Consider the following 9,914-nt stretch of genomic DNA (forward strand, 5'->3'; position numbering starts at 1 on the left):
TTTTGAATTAAAAAAACTTTCGATTGTGTAAGCAAGTCTGTTGGCGTAATATAAAATATTATATTATGTAAATATTTTTTTATTAATTTTGTATTGCTTATAGAAATCATATCACATAATACATGACCAATAAAACAAATATTAGCGTCAATGGATATCTTATGTATATGACATATCTCGTCCCGCATAGAAGATAATCGAAAACATTCGATTAACTATTCGTATTAAAATCGAAAAAATAAAAAAATCGATAACGACTCCCGAAATCGAAAACGTAACTATTTCTATATATATATACGAAAATTTAATCTCAACGCTTCGTGTCGAGAATGCAATATAATAATATTATGTGGCTTTTGTTATCAGCGTACATAACGATATTATTAAATGTGACTTTTTTCCACAATCAATCTCCAAGCGAAATATTTCGGTTCAACGGATCATCATATTTTGTTTGCCATAAGACTGCCGCGCCATGAATATAATATCAGAATATGTTTCAGTACGAAATCATTTTCTTTCGATTTATTATGCCATCGGTGGTTTTAATTATAACACAATCATTACATATGCACCAATCTTAATAGTTTGAGAATTTTATCATTACTCGTATTTCGGTTTACGATGGTGGTACGGTTGATCGGTAGCGTTTGTTTAACCAAGTATTTAGTTCGTTTTAATATTAATTATAATATAATTAAAATTTTAATACATATAGAGATAACACATTGTTTCGGATTCGTGTTAAAAGTATCACGCCCACATTTTTTAAACTAGATATGAGTATAAAAAAAAAAAATAATAACAACCAGCTATATTGTACGTTTATAAGACGGAGCCAACTAATAATGTGAGCGTAGTGTTCTTTTAACGGAAAGAGAGTTTCACGAAACGTCTTTTTATCTCTGTATTTTCTGTTTTTCAAAAAAGTGTACAGTAATACGAATGTCTGAGTTTAAATCTTGCAAAGAAATAGTTTTTTAGTAGTACAAGAAAAAAAAAGGATGAACTAGAATTAGAATCTGGTTTGAAATCAACTTTCTGCTCAGAAGCGTATTAATGATCGGCCGAGAGAGGTTTTCAACCGCAGATGATTGTAAAGCGTGCGTGCGCAACAATGATACGTGCAACAGTCGTTTTCGTTGTTCATCAATTGTTTTCGTTTACACAGTATTCGGGAGGAAAATACCAAGTTCACGATTCAGCTTGTGAGACGACACTAATGAAAAACAAAGGATTGGCGAAAAATAACAACATTGATTAACGCGATAGGGACAGAGGGGGTATTGTTTCAACTTTTGTCGCGTTTGTCCAATATCGTGACTTGTCCAAGGAAATCGCGGTGGTATCATTTATTGTAGTTGAATCCTGCGAATCGACATATGAGCGTGGTTGATCTACGACTCGTTGTCAGAGCTATGGATCGAAATATCGCTGAGAGCGCCCAACAACGAAGTGATGCGACGGAAGTTTGACGAACAAATCGCGTTTGTTAACAACGTCCAATTATTGCATACGCCTTTATTTAATTTGTATTTTTAACAACGAAAGTTAATGGGCTGAGTATACTCGTATGGGAAGAGGGGGTCCATGGAGTATTACCGACATAATATGTAGTCAATGCGTTACATATATAATATAACATTTATTTGTACGTATATATTCATACATATGATTGAAAAAGAACTAAAGACCGATGGTAAATACAATATTTCTATTCAGATCTAAAATGCATACACTAAATTTCTACTACACTCCTTTCTTTAATTCAAATCTTGGTACGCCACTGATACAGGGTTCATACATCCGATACATTCTATCGACAGAAAATGAGTGATAAAGTCGACGCACAACGGATTCATGCACTTTGACACAGAATGCTGATCATGGTTAAGCCCACAGTCAGAGCCAGATTTCCATAGATGCAAAAAGAGTTTTTGTCTCCGGAGTTGTAAATTTATAGGGGTGGTATTGCAATATCAGTTAAATATCAAAAGTAATTATTATAAAAAAGTATTCCATCGCATAATATATAAATTACAATTTTTATTAGAATAGGGTCCTCCTGCTTTTGTAGAGAAAATGAACGTTTTTGGTTCGAAATATTATGAGAATTATCTAGGATGCTTAGAGTTCATTTCTAAATTCGATCTTTTTATTTCAAATTACATATCGAACAACCAAAGAAATAAGGATCGTGGTATAAGATATCTTACTTCTCATTTTAAGTATTCGATGTATTTATTTCATTAATTAGCAAAACAATAACATTTTAATTCAAATCAAAATACTCATCAATTATTGTTGACTTGACTTATGGTTCAACCAAATTCGAACAACTGACAAGTATTGTAAATTATATGAATGATAATGGTTCTTTTGTTGAAATATTTATTAGATTCCTTAAATTTGTGGGCCACAAAAGCGAGGATATGGAAACTGTTTAATTAAATTTTTACAGATCTGGATATTCATTTTGAAAATTGTAAAAGTCAATCCTATGACAATGCGACAAGTGTTTCAACCATATATAATGGATTACAGGCTCGTATTAAACGAAAATCCAAACAAGCGTTGTTTGTACCATATGCCGTAACATTCACTGAACTTGTAGGGTAGAAAGCTGCCCAAGTTACGAATGAAGGGTCAAGGTTTTTTTTTCAGATAATTTATATATATTTTTTTTTCAACTCAACAAGTTGTTGAGAAATTTAAGAAAAATACCAAATTGAAATTGAAGATTCATTAATTATTAAAATTTGTGTAAAAAAAGGTGATCATCGAGGTATGATGTGTAAGAATTTCTCAACATAGGGTACAAAACATTTTTAAACTAAATAATATACTCAGTAAAATCTTCAGATAAAAATCGATGATCGGTAATATGCTACGAAGTATAAGTATAAGTATCGTAAGATATATTTATAAAAACATGTATACATTGAAATTGTCATTTAAGATATATGGTATTCAATTTTAAAACGTTTTAACACAACATCAAAATTAATTTAATTAGAAATAATTGATTTAGATAATGTAATTTCACTACATACTTCTTTGATTGATTATATTCAAGAACTTCGAAATTTTTTTACATTTATTTAAAAATATAAACACTCAAAGTTTGTTGTGAATATTTTTTTGGGAATCTTCAAAAAAAAAAAATTAGACTAGAATAATTAAATGCTTATAAGAAAACTTTAGAAGTAACTTTTTCGAGAAATTATAAAATGAAACATTTTTAGTAATTATTGATAATTACATATTTGAATTAAATATTTAAATAGGAGAATGAAAAGTTACTCTTAAATATATGACAAATTTGGATTTTAATAAATATTGAAAACTAATGATTAAATGGTATTAAAAAAGAAAAAAAAATTAATCTAGTTGATTTTTTAACATAGATTTAAAAAGTGACTTGGAAGAAGAATTAATACAATTTAAAAGTATTATAACAAATATTTTTGTTAAAAACAAGAAATAATTTATTTTACTACACAAAACTTAAATGACATCATTAATAGAAACATCATTTCCTAATATCGAAATTATTTTTAGAATTATCTGATTTCCACCATCTTCAAATGCTCATGGCAATGTTCATTTTCAGTATTAAAGCGACTAAAAGATTACTTGAAATCATCTTTATCCAAGAGAAAATGTCATTTTTGTCAATACTGTGCATTGAGTCAGAAATAGTTAATGATATAAAGTGGGAAGAACATGTTCATAAATTTGTTACAATCAAATCAAGGATGAAACATATTTATTTAACGTGAGCATTTTATTTACTTTAATAAATATTATATAAATACATATATATATATATTCTTATGTGTGTGTGAGTTATCAGTATTCATAATATTGTATTATTATAAAATGACTAAAATTAAAGGTTTCATATTTTAAATTTGTAATATTTATTTAGATAACAAAATATAATATTTTAATTACACTGTTTTACATATTCATAAAGTATAAAATAAATAATATGTTCTTTTGATGCCTCTTTGATATGAAATATAAAATATATACTGCTCCAGGGCGGATATGTTCCTTAATCCAGCTTTGCCCGCGGTATAGTCGTCAAAAGTATTGAGCTACTACCTTAAAAGTATGTGAATACAAGAACTAATGACAACGATAAAAGTATTTATTAGCGTATATATCAAGCAGATATATACACATTTGATTATATTCTCATTATAAAAACAATCACTTGGCCATGAATAAAATGAAGCCAATCGAAAACTAATAGGTAATATGTGAATAAGATATTAACGTTTTTAAAATTAAAATATGTTTAAATACGACTAAAATAAATATACAATAAATGAATATCATAAAACACAAAAATGAGTAAAATATTAAAAATTAAACAATTTTTTTCTGATAAGAATTTCTTGTAAAGTATTTTGAAACTAAAATAAAACAACACGCGATTGAAATCAAATTACAGAACTACCGTAATTATACAACAAAGCTCCTAGGAGTTTTGACCTATTCGCTGTACCGTAAGTAGAAGAATTACGCTCAATCGCCATGAATTTAAAAGGCTCTTTTCTTATTCAGATTAAACGTAAAATAATTATACCAGGCACATGTCTTAAATGGCGAATTTTCTATGAGTATATTTTAAAGTTTTAATCAGGAAATGTGTGTCATAATCTTATAGCGTTCGAATATTTATGATGTTTTGTTTACATAGTTAAAGTTATGATTGTTTATTATTTTTAATTATCAACGCATAAGACCCATTTTGTTGTAAGGTATGATGTCCAGGTGTAAGGGCCGCAATTCAGCTATATTTTCTACGTTCTCCTACTTACGCTGCAGCGGTTATTCTTAGAAAGTATATTTCGTGATCGGATGTGAACAAATCATACTTGCTCACCGATAAAAAAAACCTCGAGTTGAAACTGCACGTATCGGGCTTACACCAAGGACATATTATAATAATATTACTATATTGTTTGTGTACGTTGGAGTGTTGAAAAATTGTATTCCCAAAGCTCACACATGGAATCCGAAAGTGTGTCACCGCATCAGTTCTATATAATAAGATCAGGTCGACTTATGAATCTCGATCAAACGGGCACAGTGACGTATATGTCTATATAAATGAAATTTAAGCAAACGTCTTATCTCATCGATATTTTTTCACGCTTTTATTTTATAGTATAATATTTTATTTCGGATTAAATCCAAAGACCGAATTTCCAACCTCCATAACGTGCAATACGTGACACAAGGGAGTTATATAATATAATCAGAGACCGGAGCAGAAAATCGAAATTATTACCGTCGTTTTTCTGCATTGTGTAATGTTTAGCGTAAATTTTCTGTCAAAACACGAACGAACACGTAAAGTCTTATAATTTATTATACAGACCGTCGAAGTAGTATTATGTAACCCGGATGACAATGTTGTAATATGCATAACTACGGCGAAAGCATAAAGATAAAAGCAAAGTCGGCCTATAAGATCACCCAACAGAGCACAACTGTATAGTGGGGTAAAACCATCGGTTCAGGGAAATTGTAATGTAAAACATTTGTTTTACTGAATGACGAGACTTTGCTTCTATGAAGACCCAAAGACTGCAGTATTTTCCATATATGGAATATATATACATATATCTTTCATCTATATCTTCCAACACAAAATAATGAAATTCGTTCAAAGCTCACTGAAGATGCAAACATTACATATAATATAATAATATAATACACTCAGTCAACTATTGGATAATTATTATTAGTGTTATTAACGTATAATAATATTAAAAATTATTTTAAAAATTATTTCCTTGACTGACTTCTGAATAATGGAGGGTAAAAATGCATTTTCATATAACTCAAAGTCGTCTATACAATAATGGTGAACGGAAAATGGTCATATTGTTTAGATAATTGTAAAAAACCCAAACTATTGTTTAGTTTAAGTTGTGTGAAAAGTATTCGAGATAAAAGCGAAACGAGTGGTTAGTAGTGGAAACATCCCTAATCGTTTCAAAATATTTATATTATATTTTTATACTTGAAACTCTAGTAGCAATTAATTCGAATCGATTTGACCATAACTAAACAGGTCTGGAATTATAATGCACCTTGTATTGTTTCGTATAATACCGGATTGGGATATGAAAGTTCATTGGGTATTTGTTGACGATTCGATCAAAATCACGTATACTGGAATAATGAGAAAAAAACAAATTTTAGGAGATTTTTCAAGAGCGCCATTTAGACGTGTCGTGAATTAGAAGCACTTTCTAGGGTTATTTAGGAGGTTCGATTGCAAGCCCTGCAATGATGACGACGAATCGTATACGCGCACGCGTGCATATTACACAAAAAATACGAAATCCGTACGGTACGAATAACGTGTACAACAGTAATGCGAAAAAAAAAATCAAATAAACAGGTTATAAATGCTCTGAGCGGAAACATATCTGAACACGTCGTCGAAGCGTAGCCGCCTCTCACGCCCGCGGGACGGACTCAGTTATTTACGATATTTGCGCCGCGGCTACCGCTCCCGAGTGTGTCGATAACAATCGAACCGTATCACCCTCATACCTCTTTCCACGCAATGCAGTCCATCCGGCGAAACGTCAGCGCTACGCTTGGAGTCATACGACTAGGGAAAGGGTAAGGGGGAGGAGGACGACGAACGTGCACAAAATCACCTTCCACCGCCGAACATTGTAAGGCTGCGCAAGAGACGCGCACACTTACTGCTCGGCCAGAGATATTGTACTCGACCTGGGATTTAACGAAACCCTTCGGAAAGGACCGGATTTCCCACGAAATTCTCCTTCCACGGTACCGAGCGAGCGACTCGTCAAAAGGTTAATTTGATAATGCTCACGGGTTTTTTTTCTCGAGAATCGCGCACCGTACCCGATTCTGCGTTATCACATGTATTGCGGACGGGAATGTCTTTTCCTTATATTTTTCGTTTTTTTTTTTTCGTTTTCGTTTTCGGGGATTTTTGTTTTCGTTTTAATTTTTTTTTCGCGGAAAAGCAATAAAAAACCTAAAATATGTAAAGGTTGCGTGATGGTATTACAAGTTTAAGACATACATGGCTCAAAATATATAAACGAGCGAAGGAAAAATTGGAACCCATAAAATAAAAAGTTATATATGCGCGCGTTCCTTATTCTTTCAAAACTTTGAATTCAAGCATACGTGCATATATGTATAACCTTTTTAGATTGGTATTTTTTATATGTTTAAAAAAAAATCAAGGATGTTCTTTGATTACCTTTTTGCGCGTTTTTCGATCAAATCGGTTCATAATGGTATTTTAAAGCAGTAGTGGATACTTTTGATAATATGCACAGAAGTTTGTTTTCCGAAAGGAAATATACGGTCGACGTATTGTTGTACAGTTTTAGTTTTTTGCCTCATTGATGTCAAAACGGTTTGAATCAAAGTGAAATAAAACCTTTTTCGTATTTAACCTGGTAAAAAGCTTACGACAGTAACTTGTTTTAAAAACTAACAAAATATTATTAATACATGTTTTTTTCAACAATAATAATCGAGTTCATATAAAGTTTCCCACGCAGTTCAGCCATGTACCTGTTTTGCCTATCTGAAGTGCCGTTTTATTCATAATTATAATGTTAGAAAAAGACGATATTTAAAAGTAATTAATATATTTGGTATACCTTACTTTAATACTACTAAAACCACCAAATTAGTAAAAAGATTAACAAACATACAAATATTTTAATTTTTCGCAATTATTATCATAATAGGTCGTTAAAATATACCAGCTATTAAATTATTTTTCATTATTATTATTTATGAATATCTAAATGTTGCAATGTTATATATTCATTAAAATAGTTTAGAATATAACTATATTTTATTTATTAATATCAATGATATTATACTTACAAAAATCATTAGTATAATAAAACTTTGAATCTTGTAATTTCAACTTATTATGATAATTTAAATTATACAAGACTGAAATTATTATGTGATCTAATATATTACAATCTTATGTATAATAATTACATAATAATATAACTGTATAAATAATTTAGAGTTATTATGTTTAATGTATTTTATAGGTTCACTTAGGAGTTTGTATGCAAAATGATGTACAAATAATGAACTCGAAGGTTTAAAATACCTACGTTTATATCATAAGAATACATCGATTTTATCTAACATTTTTAAAAAATTTGAAGTAATCAATTTTACCAAAATTACAACAGAACTTTGATTGAGTTGTTTCGAGTTCTTTAAACATTTTATTCGATTTTAAGTTTCAATAAAAAAAAAAAAACACTAAACACAAGATAATAAAGTGATTTTTGTTGGTTAAATATATTTGATTTATAAAACGAATTAAGTAATTCTTTTCGAATGGTTTATTAAAAATGTAATTGATATTAATAATCTCGTTTAACTGGAATATGCCGCATAATTGTTCTTTCAAAATACTGTTTTTGAAAAATTGCATAACTACTCATCTAGAATGGAATAATTATATTTTATAAAAGTAATATTATAACGTATTATTTTCACTGTACATCGAAATAAAATAATATTTTCTAGACCTAACTCTATAACTCATATATATATATTTTTTTTTTTGATGGAATAATAATTTATATTATATATAATATTATAATTTTATATTTTTATTTGATCAATTTTAGTTATGTAATTTATTTTTCCTTTATAAAACAGTTTTAAATTTAATGAGTATTTTGATATATAATGGAATTATAGACTTACAAAATGAAAAAAAAAAAACATGCATTATATGATGTTTTTGAATTTTATTGTTTAATACTATTTAGTTTTAACACTCACAGAAATAAAAACAAATGATGAACATAATATCTATAAAAAACATTTTAAACTATATTTGCTGAACTTTTTTTTTCTATAAAATACATCTTATTTTATTATTTTTATTTATAATTTAAAAAAAATCCATTATTTTTTTTTATTGATTTTACTTTCGTTTAAACATTAAAATTTAAAGCAACAATTAAAAATAATTTGATCAATTCTGAAACCACAAATATTTTCAAAATAAAAAGTTTATAATTTATTTTAAAATATTAATTAAAAACGCATATAAATGCTATAAATAATTTAAGTTACGCTAACAGATATGAACTATTTTATAGCTTAGGTAATATTTTAATTAAATCTATATTCAAGTAATAGGATCACATCAATTTACCATAAAATGTATCTATTGTATCATATTTTTTGTGCCTGTTTTACATTTAAGAATAAAATAAAATAAGTCTTACTATTTCAACGCTGATTATTTTAATTTTATTCATATATTCATTATTATAATATTGCACAAATTACTTATTAGTTAGTTACTTTTAATTAATGAATAGATGGTTAAGATTTGTATAGTATATTGTATATTTTAAATGATAATAATATGTTTTATTTTCAATACGATTCATAATAACGTTAAATAAATCGATACGATATACATTTGCTAAAAATCACAATGTACTATGCTAATGAATATATTTTTAAATAATTTAATATGCAGTTAATATAATTGAAACAAATTACATTTGAAATTTCAATAAAATTAGCTAAATCTAGTAAATTTACTATTTAAAGCGTTGAGAGACTTATTTTTACTTGCAATACATTTATATTTTGTAATTCATATGATTATTAACGTGAATCATCAATATCATCTTTACGCCTAAATATTTATCTTTTCGTTTCTTGATAAACAAAGTTTTTCAAAGTATTTCGTGTCTACTTTGAATACAAAACGATCGATGGGAAAAAAACATGCAAACACATATACACATTATCGATCTCATTATTAATTTTTTTTTTAAATAAAACGACGACTTATATACAATTGCGTGTGTTTGAACGTGATGTAGCTCTCT

General features: G+C 28.3%; 1 protein-coding gene across 2 annotated transcripts in view; it reads right to left on the bottom strand.

The window, feature by feature from the left end:
* The window catches only part of LOC112691991 (probable muscarinic acetylcholine receptor gar-1), a 128,633-nt gene that overhangs the window by 117,491 nt on the left and 1,228 nt on the right, over nt 1-9,914 (bottom strand). The window lies entirely within an intron of this gene.

Source organism: Sipha flava, unplaced genomic scaffold (assembly GCF_003268045.1).
Source record: "Sipha flava isolate LNK unplaced genomic scaffold, YSA_version1 69_pilon_pilon, whole genome shotgun sequence".
NCBI classification, from domain to species: Eukaryota; Metazoa; Arthropoda; class Insecta; order Hemiptera; family Aphididae; genus Sipha; species Sipha flava.